Source organism: Cavia porcellus, unplaced genomic scaffold, assembly GCF_034190915.1.
Source record: "Cavia porcellus strain 051 isolate PalLab524CR breed Dunkin Hartley unplaced genomic scaffold, mCavPor4.1 scaffold_11, whole genome shotgun sequence".
NCBI classification, from domain to species: Eukaryota; Metazoa; Chordata; class Mammalia; order Rodentia; family Caviidae; genus Cavia; species Cavia porcellus.
In genome coordinates this window covers 23,716,560-23,730,750 of record NW_026947494.1, presented here as the reverse complement: position 1 = coordinate 23,730,750, position 14,191 = coordinate 23,716,560, and positions in this window count along the sequence as shown.

Sequence of the window (14,191 nt, the reverse complement as noted above, 5' to 3'; positions counted from 1 at the left end):
TGGTAGTGTATACTATGTACTAGCTATACATATTAGAAGAAGAAATTCACTTTAGAATTTTTGCTTACCCCATAACTCCAGTAGCATCTCTCGGCAAGGCAGATACAATTAAAGAGCTAATATTTGTGGAGCAGAAGACTCATATTTATGGCTTCTCTGAAGACCACATAATACCCTATCTGCAGAGCTAACTGAGAGTAAGGAGACTGATTTTAAAGAATATGCATGTCGATGGTCAAAGTCTTTTTGTCTTGACAGTTTGGTGCTAGTTGTGGTTTTCTGGTAGAACAAAAACAAAGTGCTTTTAATAACCACTGAGAGAGGACAAGATTGGTCTTAAGACACTGTACTTTAAGTTGGCTTTAGAAACTTTACTGTACTTAAAGTTGGCTTTAGTACTGTCTGATAAGCATATGCTTTCCATACATGCTAATCAAGCAAATTATGTAGGATTATATTGAAAGGAAGTGGCAGAATAGGATTTCAAACCTAACTGCCTGATTGTGAAGTCCAGTTACTGTGCTGTTCAGAACCTGCAGAACAACTGTTCGTAAGATCCACTTCCACCTCCACAAGAGAGGATGCCTTACCAGTTCCCAGCCTTTCAGGACCTTTTTCCACGTAATGAATAAGTTTTAGAGTCAGCATTAATATTCCCTACATTGAAAAGGCATATGTCTGTGTTCAGGCTTATTTACAACATGAAATGTGATCCAGCCCCAATTTATTTTGAGAGCCAAGTACGCCCCAGAGATCTAAGACATTTCTTCAAAGACAAGGAGGTTTAATTGGTTACTTAAATGGCTTCTAAATATAAGGCGAAGTCACTATAAACAAAACGTCCTTTCTTTATGGAAGCAGATTAAGTAGATGCAGAGTTGGTCCCAGTAAGGCAAATCCAAACCATAATCCTTATAAACTGTCACCGGAGTCTCATTCTGTAAATGGTGTTTGCAGCTAATATAATTTAAAAGGATATTGAGATGCGATAGCTCTGGAATTAGGATTAGATAAAAAATGATGACAATGATTCTTATTTAGAACACAATATACAAAGATACATAAAGGAGATTGTCATGGGAAGACAGAGCATTTGGAGTAATGCAGAAATTCAAGAGACACTTAGAGCCAAAATCAAGACCCTCTTTCTCTTCCAAAGGCTTTGAAGTGAGCACTGGTTGTGACGCCTTGATTTTGATCTCTATTCTAATATCAAACAGAGATAAAATCAGTGTCCTTTCAACTGTTTTATTTACATTGATATGTTTCGTCACCTCTAAAACCTACTAAGTTCATGAATATAGATATTTCCTGCCCTTTCAGTTAAACTATTAAGGGAAATTCTGATCCTGTTCCTTTTAAATCTCTCGCTTGGATTTGTAAGTAAAACATTTCTTAGCCCTTTTAGTGTTATAAACGACATTTAAAGTACAGAAATAATTCGAAAAGTGTTTTATACAGATGAACAATCCTTGAAAACAATAGCATGCCTTTTGCTTTTTAGTTACTGAAAGTACTCTAAAATCCAATTTGTTAATTCTCAATAGATATTATTTCATTCTTTATAAGTAGCTTAAATATGTGTCTAAGTATATTAATTTCAGACAACATAGATTAACATTGAGACTATCAAGACAAAATGTGTCCATGGGTTATTTACCTTCTCATATTATAAATTTACTCAAAGACCAAGAAAACTGAACTGCAAGCTATACAGAATTTTTGAACTCAAAGTCCCATAATGCATTAATAGCATGCATTATATGAATGTTAGGATAATAGTTTTTCAGAGAGGTAATGATTGCAAAGATAATACATCAAAAATACTTGCCAGAGTTCTGAGCATGTGATGTCACAATAAATGCAGGTTTTCTTATTAATACTATTGAGATTTTTATTATTCCTTTTACCATTTAAATTTAATTATCTTTCGATTTGAGTCAAATGAGGAAAGATGAATGTAAATTTTATTATTAAAAATGGAAAATCTTACACAAAGTTCCTTACAATGAATTAAGAAAATTTCATAGAAATGCTTATCTCAATCTCTAAAATGTATTATCCTTCAATCATGTCATTAATATTTACTCAAAAAATGTTTAAGCAACATTTAATAATAACTTTTTAATTTTAATAGCCTCTAAATATCTCAGTAGTTATCTTACGTAGCAGGTTACTTATCCAGACTATTAACATGAAGGAAAAATTTTTAATTTTTTTATTGTGAAGGTTTTGTTAGATTTTTTGAAAATTTTAGGTAATTCATAAGCATGTATCCTCTAATTCTTTTTATTTTAAAGAATAAAGAAAATTTAAGAAGCAGAAAAGGATTAAAAAATAACAACAAAAGCAAAATGATGACAACAACAAGAAAAACCCAAGGTGAGATAGGATTTCAAAACAAGATAATAGGAATTTAACAGTGGCTGTAAAGTGTATATTGTATCCTCAGAGTAATTGCTCAGGCTACCAAGCATGCAACACTGATCAAATAATATAATTTCCCTTTGAACAGATTCTTTCCCTTTTACTGTATCTATTATAACCTTTGGATCTTATTTACTTTTTCGGTTTTTTATGCTAGTGAGACAATACAGTGTTTACACATGCAAGTCTCATTTATTTAACCTATTAGTATGGTTTTTATTTGCATTAATTTACCTATAAAAGCTTCAAGTTTATCATTATTTATGGCTGCATATTATTCCATTATATAAAAATACCATGTCTTTTTGATCCATTCCTGAGTCGATGAGCATTTGGTTTTAGCTATTATAAGCTTTAGCTATTACAAATTGTGCTGCTATAAACATGGGTGCACATACATCACTGTGATACAATGTTGTTTTCAATTCTTCTGGGAAAATACCCAGCATGGGGAGTAGGTGGGTCAAATGGAACTTCTAAAAATGGGAACCTGAGATGAATACACAATTCTCAAATGAAGAAATACAAATGGAAAATTAATATATGAAAAAATGGTCAACATCATGAGTTATTCAAGAAATGCATATCAAAACAACACTGAGATACCATCTCACTCCAGAAAGAATAGCTAACATCAAATTAACCAATCATAAATGCTGGTAGGGGTGTGGGGAAAACAAACCCTTTTCCCTTGGTTGGAATGTAGACTGTACAGTCACCATGGAAATCAGGATAGAGATTTCTCAAAAGCTAGGATTAGAGGTTCCATTTAACCAAACTATTTTTAAAAATAATTTATGAAAATATTTATATATGTAGAATGCTAACGTCAATAGAATAACTGAGTGTTAACCATTCCTTAAACATCTCCTAAAGTAAAAAAAAATGCCTCTTTGTTCTGAAAGTAAATTATTAAAAATAAAGTACTATTAAAAAAAGTAAAGCATTTCCTACAAAACTTCAAATATACTTCAAAGTAGTTAAGAATAAAGTTACCTTTATTAAGTTATGCACTTAAATCTATCAAAGGGAGAAATTTGTGTGGTTCTTTAAGTATATTTTCTTTACACAATTCATGGATTAAAATTGGCTTTTTAATTATTAAATGTTTTATTTATGTAATATTTAATATTGATAATTTGAAACAAAAATCTTATATATTTTGAAGCTAGCCTCCACAAGAGATATTCATTTACATTTGTCAACATCCCTCTAAATGTTTTATATTATCCATCATATTCTAAGACCTCCATAACCTCTTACTATTTCAGTTTAGGTAGCACACCACATTCACTCACCAACACTAACAACTTTATTAGATCACTAATTTTAAATATGATGAAAAATTAATCCTTCTAATTTTCAAGAGTAGGAAATATACCAAATTGAAATGTGAACTGTATTGTGACTTAGGATAGTAGAAGCATGCAAGAATATACGCTCAAATATGCACAAGGACATTCAATTTAAATAATGTTAAATGTCAATACAATTTTCTCTGATGTAAATTTTGATAACAAAATTCTACACTTGTTAACCACATACCTGTAGTCTAAGAAGTACTTGTAGTTCATTTGTTTTCCTTAAGTATTTGAAAACAAATATGTACCTCAATCAAAGCAAGCAATATAACTTGAATTGGAATATTTAGTTCTTTGGGTTTCAACTCCACTCTCCAAGGGGAGTATTTATTTTCTCCTCCTTCATTTTAATGGATATATTCTTTTTGATGTTATATTACCATCTTTTGATATTATACTTCCATGTTTCAACAGATTAGAAATTAAGCAAAAACAAATGTATAGCTCTTTAGTAGACTTAGCTAGTGTATTTGCTATATATATATATATTTTTTTTTTTTTTTGCGAAATCTGGGAAAGTATCATTGTGCTTGTGTGGGACTCACAGAAAGGAACTTTATTAACAATTTCTTATTAAAATGTTATTAACAATAACAAAGCAATTTTATTAATTTTTATTAGTAGAATGTTTAATTTTATTTATTATTAATTTAAATTTATTTTTATTAACTTTTAAAAATCAATTTTATTAACAATTTCAAGGGCATAAGTAATCAAGAAAAGCAGGCTAAATAAGTGAAGGCATATGTATTTTGGGCATCCAAGGAAGCTCAGGAGATTTTTCTGTTCACAAAGTACATTGCTTGTTTTTTCTGACTCAGATGAATTCTGTAAGTGAGCTATGTAGATTTTTGTACATATTTAGACTTTGACACATCTCTAGTTCATGGAATGGTCTACTTTATATGTCATTATCTACAAAGCCAGATCTGATTTAGTTTGTTTTCTATGAGTAACACTAAACTGGGATGATTTTGCTAATAGAGGTCAATAGATACATCCTACCAGCAAATATTACCATTATGTTTACATCAAAGTTAGAAAACTATGTAGAGGAATATTTTGCTATAATCTGCATAAAAATGAATCAAAGAATATTTTTATTCTAATCAGAGAAATAAAAATATGATTTATGATTTAAGTTGTATTTACTACTGACTCATTTTAGCTTTGTATCTACTATTTGTGGGTCCTCAGGGTCTATAAATTTAATTTTAGTTTGTATACAGTTATGTAACAGTCTTGAAACATTACCTGTCCAATGTCTCGAGAGACAGGTAGTCTCAAGCTGACAGAAATTCTTCAACATATTCCAATAAATTAAAATAACATCAGTTCAGTGTTTTTGACGGCATTGCACTCCTCTCTTTGTTAAGGTATCAAGAGCCTTTCTACACTTTGAAGTAAAATATTTTTGTCTTTTAAACTCTTCCCAGTCCAATTGTTCATGTAGAGGATGGTCAAAAATTGCATATTATTAGGTTAGTGTACAAGAAGTAGAAACATGACAATTTCATTAAATTTCTTCAGTACAAGAACTGGGTGATGACAAGGACTCCAGGCTGAGTAGCACTTCCGATTGTCAGTACCTAAACAAATGCATTGCCAGGTGACGGTGACACAGGGCAAACTGCTAAGTGGTTCATAATGAATTTCCAAAAGTTATTATCTTAAATCTGTTGATAGAATATTCAAATATGTATATTTTTATTTTCAGCAATGTAATATTTTATGTAAATGACAAGCGATGGTTTGTTGAATAATTTGAAATTTAGCTATTGTTCAAATGGTCTTACTCTCTGGATTCTTGGTGTTCAATTTCAGCTTTATTATCCAATCAGTTCTTAAGAAGGACCACAACATAATGTTCTTTATACTATAAACCTCAACATAATGTTCTTCTCCAGGAATTTATCAAATAATCTAACGAATATGACTTTTCTGAGAATTTTTCTTCATGTATGCTTGTGTGTATGTGTGTATGCATATTTGCATGTGAAAGTTATTTTATTATTTGAACACTTCAACTGGATAAGAAAAGCATGTCGTGTATCATCTAGAAATAGAATAATAAAATTATTTCTACTTTTTCTGTCAAGAAACACTTATGTGCATCAATGTAACATAATAAAGGAGGTAGCTGTGCTGAAAACACATTCAGTGAGCTGATCTTTCACAATCGGGCCAAAAACATATACTGGAGCGAGATAGCTTCCTTAATAAATGGGATACTGCGAAAGCTAGCTATCCTCTTGCAGGATATTGAATGAAGACCTATGTGTCTCACCAAGTACTAAGTGAAAATCAAAGTGAATCAAAGATCTAATTTTTAAAAGAGAAACACTTTATCTGCTGCTCAATAAAACAGATAAAACTCTGGAAATCAGAAGCACACTCCAGGAATTTCTGAGCAGAACTCCAGTGGCACAAGAAATATCATCATGGATCAATGATTCATTAATCACATCAAATTAAAAACCTTTACTACAATAAAGAAAACAACCAATGTTGTAAAGAGACAACCTACAGAATGAGAAAACAAATTTCCCAGCTATTCTCAGATATAGGGCTAATACCTAGAGTGTAGGAAAATAGGAAAAATACATTTTTAGACATAAAATATTCAATAAAATGAACTAATGTAATGCCTAGAAACTTCTCAGGAGAAGTATAACTGTCCGACAACACATGAAAATATTTTTATCATCAGGGCCTTTAGAGAATTGCAAATTAAAATAATGCTGAGATACTCTTACTCCAAAAAGAATATTATTGAGAAATCAAATAGTAAGAATTGTGGGTAAGACTGTTGCTGATGGGAATGTAAATTAGCCCAACTAATATGGAAATCAATATGGAGAGTCCTCAAAAGAAACAAAACTCAAATTCCATTTCACTTAGCCTCTCTGCATCTAGGAATCTTCATGAAATATCTAAAGATATCATGTTACAGTGATACATGCATACACATGCTTAAAGCAGCACAATTCATAACAGATAAATCCTGAAGCAGCCTACTTGTCCGTCAGTCTACGTGTTCAATTAATAAAGAAAATTTGCTATTTTTGTTCAATGGAGTGTTGGAGTACTGCCATAAAGAAGGACAAGTTTGAGGAAAATTATTACATCTTGAATCCATAATTTTTAACCCTTTTTTATTTTAAAGAGTTTAAGACAAAAGAGGACAGAACAAAGCAGATCAGAACAGAACAATGTAAGCAACACAGTACTTCACCACAAGACAACCCGATATTAACAGTAACTACCATAATGTCTCCTTCTTTGAAATAGCTGAGCATATCTTCCCATACAATAGTATCAAACATAACAAAATAGTATAGAACCATTCAACAGAATGAAAGTATTACAGGGCATTCAGAACCAAATAACAGAAAACAAACAATGGCTACTACATTATCTCTTTTTCCCTAAAAATTTTGTTTATACTCTTCCACATATTAAAATTAGATAAGATACAACACGATAGAACCAAGGGAAACAGAAGAACAAAAGCACGGTAGGTCTTCAAAGCAAGATGATATTAAATCAGCACTGGCTGTCATAATGCCTTGTTTTCTTCAAAATAGCTGTTTTATAAGCAAAAAAGCCTTATAATTTTTTCATTCATTAGTTGGAATAGTTTTATTCTGTTTTGTTTGATTTTATTGTCTGTGATGTTATGAACTGCTATTTTGAAGAAAACAAGACATTGTAATAGCTAATGCAGATTTAATGTCATCTTATTTTGAAGTCCTACCAAGCTTTTGTTCTTCTAGCTCCATAGGTTTTATCATGTTGTATCTTATTGAATTTTATTATATGTGATAGTATAAACAAAAATTTTTAAGGGCAAGGAGATAATATAATAACCATTGTTTATTTTCTGTTAGTTGGCTCTGAATATCCTGTAATACTTTCATTCTCTTGAATGGTTTTACACTGTCTTGTTATGTTTGATGCTGTAGTGTATGAAGGTATACTAAAAATTTTTAAGGAAAGAGACACTATGGTAGCTACTGTTATGTTGTGTTGTCTTATGGTGAAACATTATGTTGCTTAAATTGTTCTGTTCTGAGTTGTTTTGTTATGTTCTCTTTTATCTTAATCTTTCTTAAAATAAAGAAAAAGAAAACATTATAAGGCTTCAAAGCAATGTAATGGGGAATCATGATTACCATAAACTCTTATGTACTCTTACCAAATCTAACATATGGGGGACTATACTGCATTTACACATGTGAGTTTGATTTAATTTGCTTGAAACCATAATATTAAGGGAAACACATAAGACATGTAAACTTAAATATTGCATGGTTTATCTTATATATGAAACATAAAAATATAAATAAAGAACAAAGTGAAAGATAGGAAGTCAAAAGAAAGATTTTTTCCAAATGGAAATGAAATCAAAAAATGGAGGGATGAGATGGAGGAGAGAATAGCTTACCCAGCATATTAAAATAATAGTTGTTGATAATGATTGGGTTGCTCATGTCCATAGTGTTAAAATCCAATATGTGGTTCTGAGGACTAATCAATTAAACTAAGGAATCTGAATTTCTGAAAATTTTGTTATGTAACTCACAATTTTACATGATCAATTAAAATATGAAAACAAAACATCATACAGCTGGATGATTCCCAGAGTATGAATCCTATATTGTACCTTCTAGCTAAAGCTGTAGGAAGTGACTCAAACACAGAGTAAAACTATATATGAAGAGAAAAAAATGAAAATCTATGAAATGTTTGATGAGTACGCACAGAATTATTGACATAGGAATAATCAGCATGTCCAAGGCAGAAGACTAAATGGTCAGTAAACAAATGAATAATAAAAAATAACAGATTTCTTTAGCTGAAGAAAGACTTTTGGTATGAACCTTTCAGCCTTTCAGCATTAATTCTTCAACCTTCACCCAGACAGACCCTCCTCCCTGCCATTGCAGTCTCCTTGGCTTCCTGATACAGATTTGTAACTGGGTCATTTCTATCTCCGGTGTACACACAGTGGCCATTGTAAGTCAATCTTTTAAACACTTAGATATTTGTCTTGCATTAAATCTGTTTCTTCACTAAAGATTAACTGAGACAAGATTACAACTACTAAACGAAAGATTATGGACCACATTGACCCTATAGAGTTTGGGGTTGTCCCAGTATTTGAAATTGATCAATTTAAAAATCAAGTTGTTTGTTTCATAAAAAGTGATACACATACCAATGCTAGGTTTAAATTCCCACTGAATTCAGTTTCTCAATTGTTTCTACTAATCTTCAATTTGTTGCTATATTTGTTATTGTCAAAAGATACATATTGATGTAATTGCATTAGTGTTTCTTCTCTGAAATTAAAATAATTTTCTTCATACTCCATGTCTATCTATGAAAATTAGTTGTCAGCTGAGCAGAATATTTTTAAAGAGAAGAACATAAAATCTGTGAAGTATGCTGTTTATATATATATATATACACACACACACACATGTGGACACATGATGACTTTACAAGGAAATTAAATGACTTTATTGAACACAGAAAAGTATGAATCATATTGAACTGAGAAAAGAGCTCAAATTAAACCAATTAACTGTTTTCAATAAAAACATTGTATGCTGTTAGGAAGAAAAAATGGCGTATTTGGTTAAATAGTCGTGTCATCAAAATGCTTTCAGATTTTAATTCTATGAAAGAATGCACATTTTGTTAATTATATATATATATATATATATATATATATATTTATATAGTTATTTGAAATGTCAATGAGTCCAAAATTATGAATAAGTACTCACAATGTGCTTTTCTTGAGAGAGAAATTGAAAAAATGAACATTTTCTCAATTTCTATTAGTTGTGAGAACACAGCCATAAATATCACTACTCTATTAGGTAAATGCATGAACATCAACTATTAGCCATAGTACTTTTGATAGTGGAGTACTAGAAAATGAGGTATTTTTTATGTTCAAAAATTTCTTGATCATTGGTTCCCAGTCTTTACAATTTTACAGTTTCTGTGTGTGCAATTTAAGTGAACACCAAAAGAAAGCAAATCCTTAAAGCAGAATACAGCAATACTAAACAGTAGAGGACAATCTAAAAACTCAACTTACAGATTCTGTATTCAGAAAACTCTGAGAACTAGACAGATCTGAACCTGGATAAATATTCAGCTGAAACCATCAGGGCATATATGTGGCAGAATTTAAAAATAACGAACTCTGATATTTGATGAATAAAATATGTAACAACATAGTATTGAGAGGGCTCGGCCACATCTTTTAGCTGAATGCATTAATATTTGAGAAGAAAAAACTTTGAGTTGGCCTTGTAATTTAAAAGGAAAAGGAGTTTAAAGATCTGATAGACTTTTACCCTGGTCACCATATAGTAAACGATGAGCATTTTGAGAAAAGGGGATGAGACCAAATGTTCATTTGATTAGGACATTAGTGTGGATTAAGTGAAATTAAGAGACGATTCATCATGACAGGCAGAATAATTACCAGGGCACTTTGAAGATTACCCGTCTCTTATTCCTTTACTCTACAAGCTTAGGCCAGCCAGAGAAAAGGAGAGAAACCAAACAGGAAACCTGGAGTGCTCTGGGACTCTGGCCTCCTCAGATCCTCAGGTATCTCATATTTCTCTTTCTCATTGCTGTAGAATGACCCACGTGTAGTATGGGCCTGTGAGAGCTGGGAATCAAATCTGTGAATGCTACTGCATAGGCGGGCCCAGGAAGCTCAGTGGGACAGAACACTCGAGCTTTTGATGGGCCAACTCCTTCCTCTGTGCTATGCGGGAATGTGCTAAGTAGGAAAGGAGATGAAAATTTGATGTTTCTCTTGTTGATGTCAGAACTTTGAAGTCCTGCCTCAAGGTGACAAAAAATAAAGTTTCAGAGGAAGTGAATTGTGGGTTACATGTATTTTGAATTTATAAAGACAAAGAAGTGGTGTCCTTGGTAGCCAAGAGATGTCCTGAGTAGCATACCAAGGACAACTTTTGTTAACAGGTCTCAAATGGAATTCTAAGGGAACTTTGACTTTTGATACGCAGTATGATCTCTTCTTCCCCTATAGGAGGTTACATATTTTCCAGGGTCCAATCTATGCTGCCTTTAATTTGCTGAAGACCAAAACCCTACCTTAAAATTTACCAGTATTTGATTTGAGTGAGACTCTGGGCTTAAAAAATTTGAATGTTCCTGCCAAGAGGTAAAGTTTTGAAACTACTGGGTTGGAAAATATTTTGCATGTGGGAAGAACATGAATTTTGTGAGTCAGAGCTGAATGAATTTTATGGTTTTCATGTGTCTCTAAAACCAGATATTAGGTAATAATAATAATTCTACATGGAACAATTTTATTCTAAATTTAATCAGTGCACACTTTACAGATGGGATTTAATGACAGGCATTTAGGCCGTGAGGGCTCCACTGTCATGAATGAATGATTGTTGAATGTACGATGGCTTAATTTGATGCCTTATACTTCCTCATTCTCTTTTTGCCTTTTTAACACGAGGAATGCTATTACTATTATTGAGACAAGGTCTCATTGAGTAGCTTAGCCTGGCCTTACAACTCACTATGTAGCCTCACACAGAGACCCTCCTGCCTCAGTCTCTGGAGGGCTGGGACTGCAGGAGTACACCACATCCAGGGCTGCCTTGGAATTTTAATAGAATATAAACATAAGGCATGTGGGGTCCCTGGATCTTAGATTTCCCAGGATCCAAAAAAATCACATCAATGTATTTATGTTCACTATAAATTACTCAATTTGTGATTTTTTGATATTGTATCCAAAGGGCAAAGGTAGTTTATTATAAACTTGAAAGAAATAAATGATATTTAGATATTCCTTTATGATCCAAAAAGTTGGATGTGAAATTTCCAATAATCAAACAAGATTTAAATCTCCTAAGTGAGATTATCTGGGCTTTTTATTTAGATATTTATATTTCACTGTATATACCTCCAAAACAAGAACAATAAAAGCATTAAAGCATAGACTAAAATATAATAGGAAATATATATATATATATATATATATATATATATATATATAAAAGATAAGATAATTTTACAGCTGGTTTCTTTTGGCTCACTGAGGGGAAAGTTTTGTGTTAGTAATTTCTGGACAATGTTTCATGCCTATGTTTTGTACCCTGAACAACTACTGTGAATATAATTGTACACCATGTGTTGATTTTTGTTACTTTCCTACTAACCTGTTTTAAAACTCTACTTTACTGTTATTTATTTCTTTCTGTTTAAAATTAAAATTATGCATGATATTTAAATTTTAAAAACAATACCCACTTTGACTAAGATTAGAATTTCATTCCACTAAAAGAACAGAAATAGCTTTTGGCATTAGCAAAAGTCAGCTACTCTCAAGGTAAAGTTATTGTCATGAAGTATAAGGAATTATTACAGTCATTTCTGCTTTCAAACAGTTGATCTTATTAGCTTAGCATAACACATCCATCATAATACTAATTTAATTCAAATTTTATAAAAGTAAATGTTTTATGCATTGAAGAAATAATAAAAAGCTAATGCATCAATCATACCCTTTTATTTTTATGAATCTTGCACTTTTTAGGAATATCCTACATGTATCACTTAATTTATAATTACTTTCAAAATGAAGTCTCTAAACGACAACTCCATTTTTGTGTTAGTACCTAGATGTTTTTGTAGTATAACTTTGTACTAAAACTTGTAATTCGGCATATGATTAGGCCTCTAGCTTTGTGCTTTTATTCAGGCTTGCTTTGCTTATTTGCAGTGTCTTCCTGTGTCATATGAAATTTAAAATTCTTTCTAGATCTGTAAGGAATGTTAGTGGTATTTTAATAGAGATCACATACATAGATTCCTTAGATCCTACTGCAATTTACAGTATAATTCATACTATCCAAAAATAATAATAATTAATAATGAATGTCTCCCTAGTTTTCTAATGTCTTCTTGAATTTTTGTCTTGATATTGCCCTAGTTTTTGTGAGAAAGGTCTTTAATAACCTTGTCTAAGTCAATTTTTTGGTGATTTTTGGAGGGCATCACAACTGGAATTGTTTTCCTAACTTCTTTCTTAGTGGATTTGATACTGATTTAGGTAAAGACTGTAGAATTTTGTGTGTTGATTTTATATCCTGTTGCACACAACTGAATTTTTATTTCTTTATTTAGGCATCTGGGATTGAACTCATGACCTCACACTTGCCAAGCAGGCGCTGATGCCACTGAGCTAAATCTCTGGTTCTTCTGCTGAATTCTTAAAAATCCTATCAAAGAGTCTTTTGCTGGAAGATTTAAATCTTTTACTTAAGTCTGAAATGCCAGTGGGAAAAAAAAATGTGGTGGCATCTGAGTTCTTAATAAGTAGTGAAAAACTTTACTTAACTATGAAAATAGATAAATTGTGGAGGTTTTGGTAAGAAGTTTATTATTTTATTCTATTTATTAAACGTTTTTGCATGTCACTAGTAATATTAAATATTAATATTTAAGCATTTCATCAAGAAGCTATCAGAACAAAACATATGTGTGATAATTCTGAACTTGCTTTCCTTAATAAACGCCATACTTGTCTATAGATTTTGTGTTTCCTAGAAATTATTTTGAGTACAATTAAAAGGTAATATTTAGCTAGCTTCAAAAATTTACAGCAGTGGAAACAAGAAAACTACCATGAGAAAGGCCAAGGAAATTCTGGAGGCCTTTAATTTTTCCCAAACTATTTACCTCCGTCCTCATCATTCTTTTGCTTCTCTCTCTCTCTCTCTCTCTCTCTCTCTCTCTCTCTCTCTCTCTAGATAAAATTATTTTTCCTTTTCCATTACAGTAGGAAATGTTCTGAGATAAAGCAAGACTCTGATATTTATGTACTTCTGATAAAATTTATATTTTGCAAAATTGTACTTATGCATTTTGCTATTAATCATCACAAGGTTAAAATATATAGAGAATTAAGAAACTTTTAACATGTTATTGAATATTTTCTTCCTTGTAATTTAACATTAATAGGTATTAAGTTTTGTATATAAATTGCAAGAAACCTTAAATTTCCTTTCACTAGTTCTAAGGAAGAAAGGAATTGGATCATTATTTTTCATTTATCTTTTAACTTCATATTTCATTATTCATAAATTACAGGTTCAAAAACTACAAATTACTATAATGCAATGAGTTTTTTAAGGAAAAAGAAAAGTAAAAAAAATGAGCATTTTGTATGTGATTGGAAATGTTAATTTGAGAACAAAAAATTAAAATTCTTTATGTGGGTGACATATCCAAAAATCTTAAACACATGGAAGAAAAAGACTAAGGCAAGACAATATGTAAATGTATTACAGAATCTGCAAATCTGGTACCATTTTGTGCTT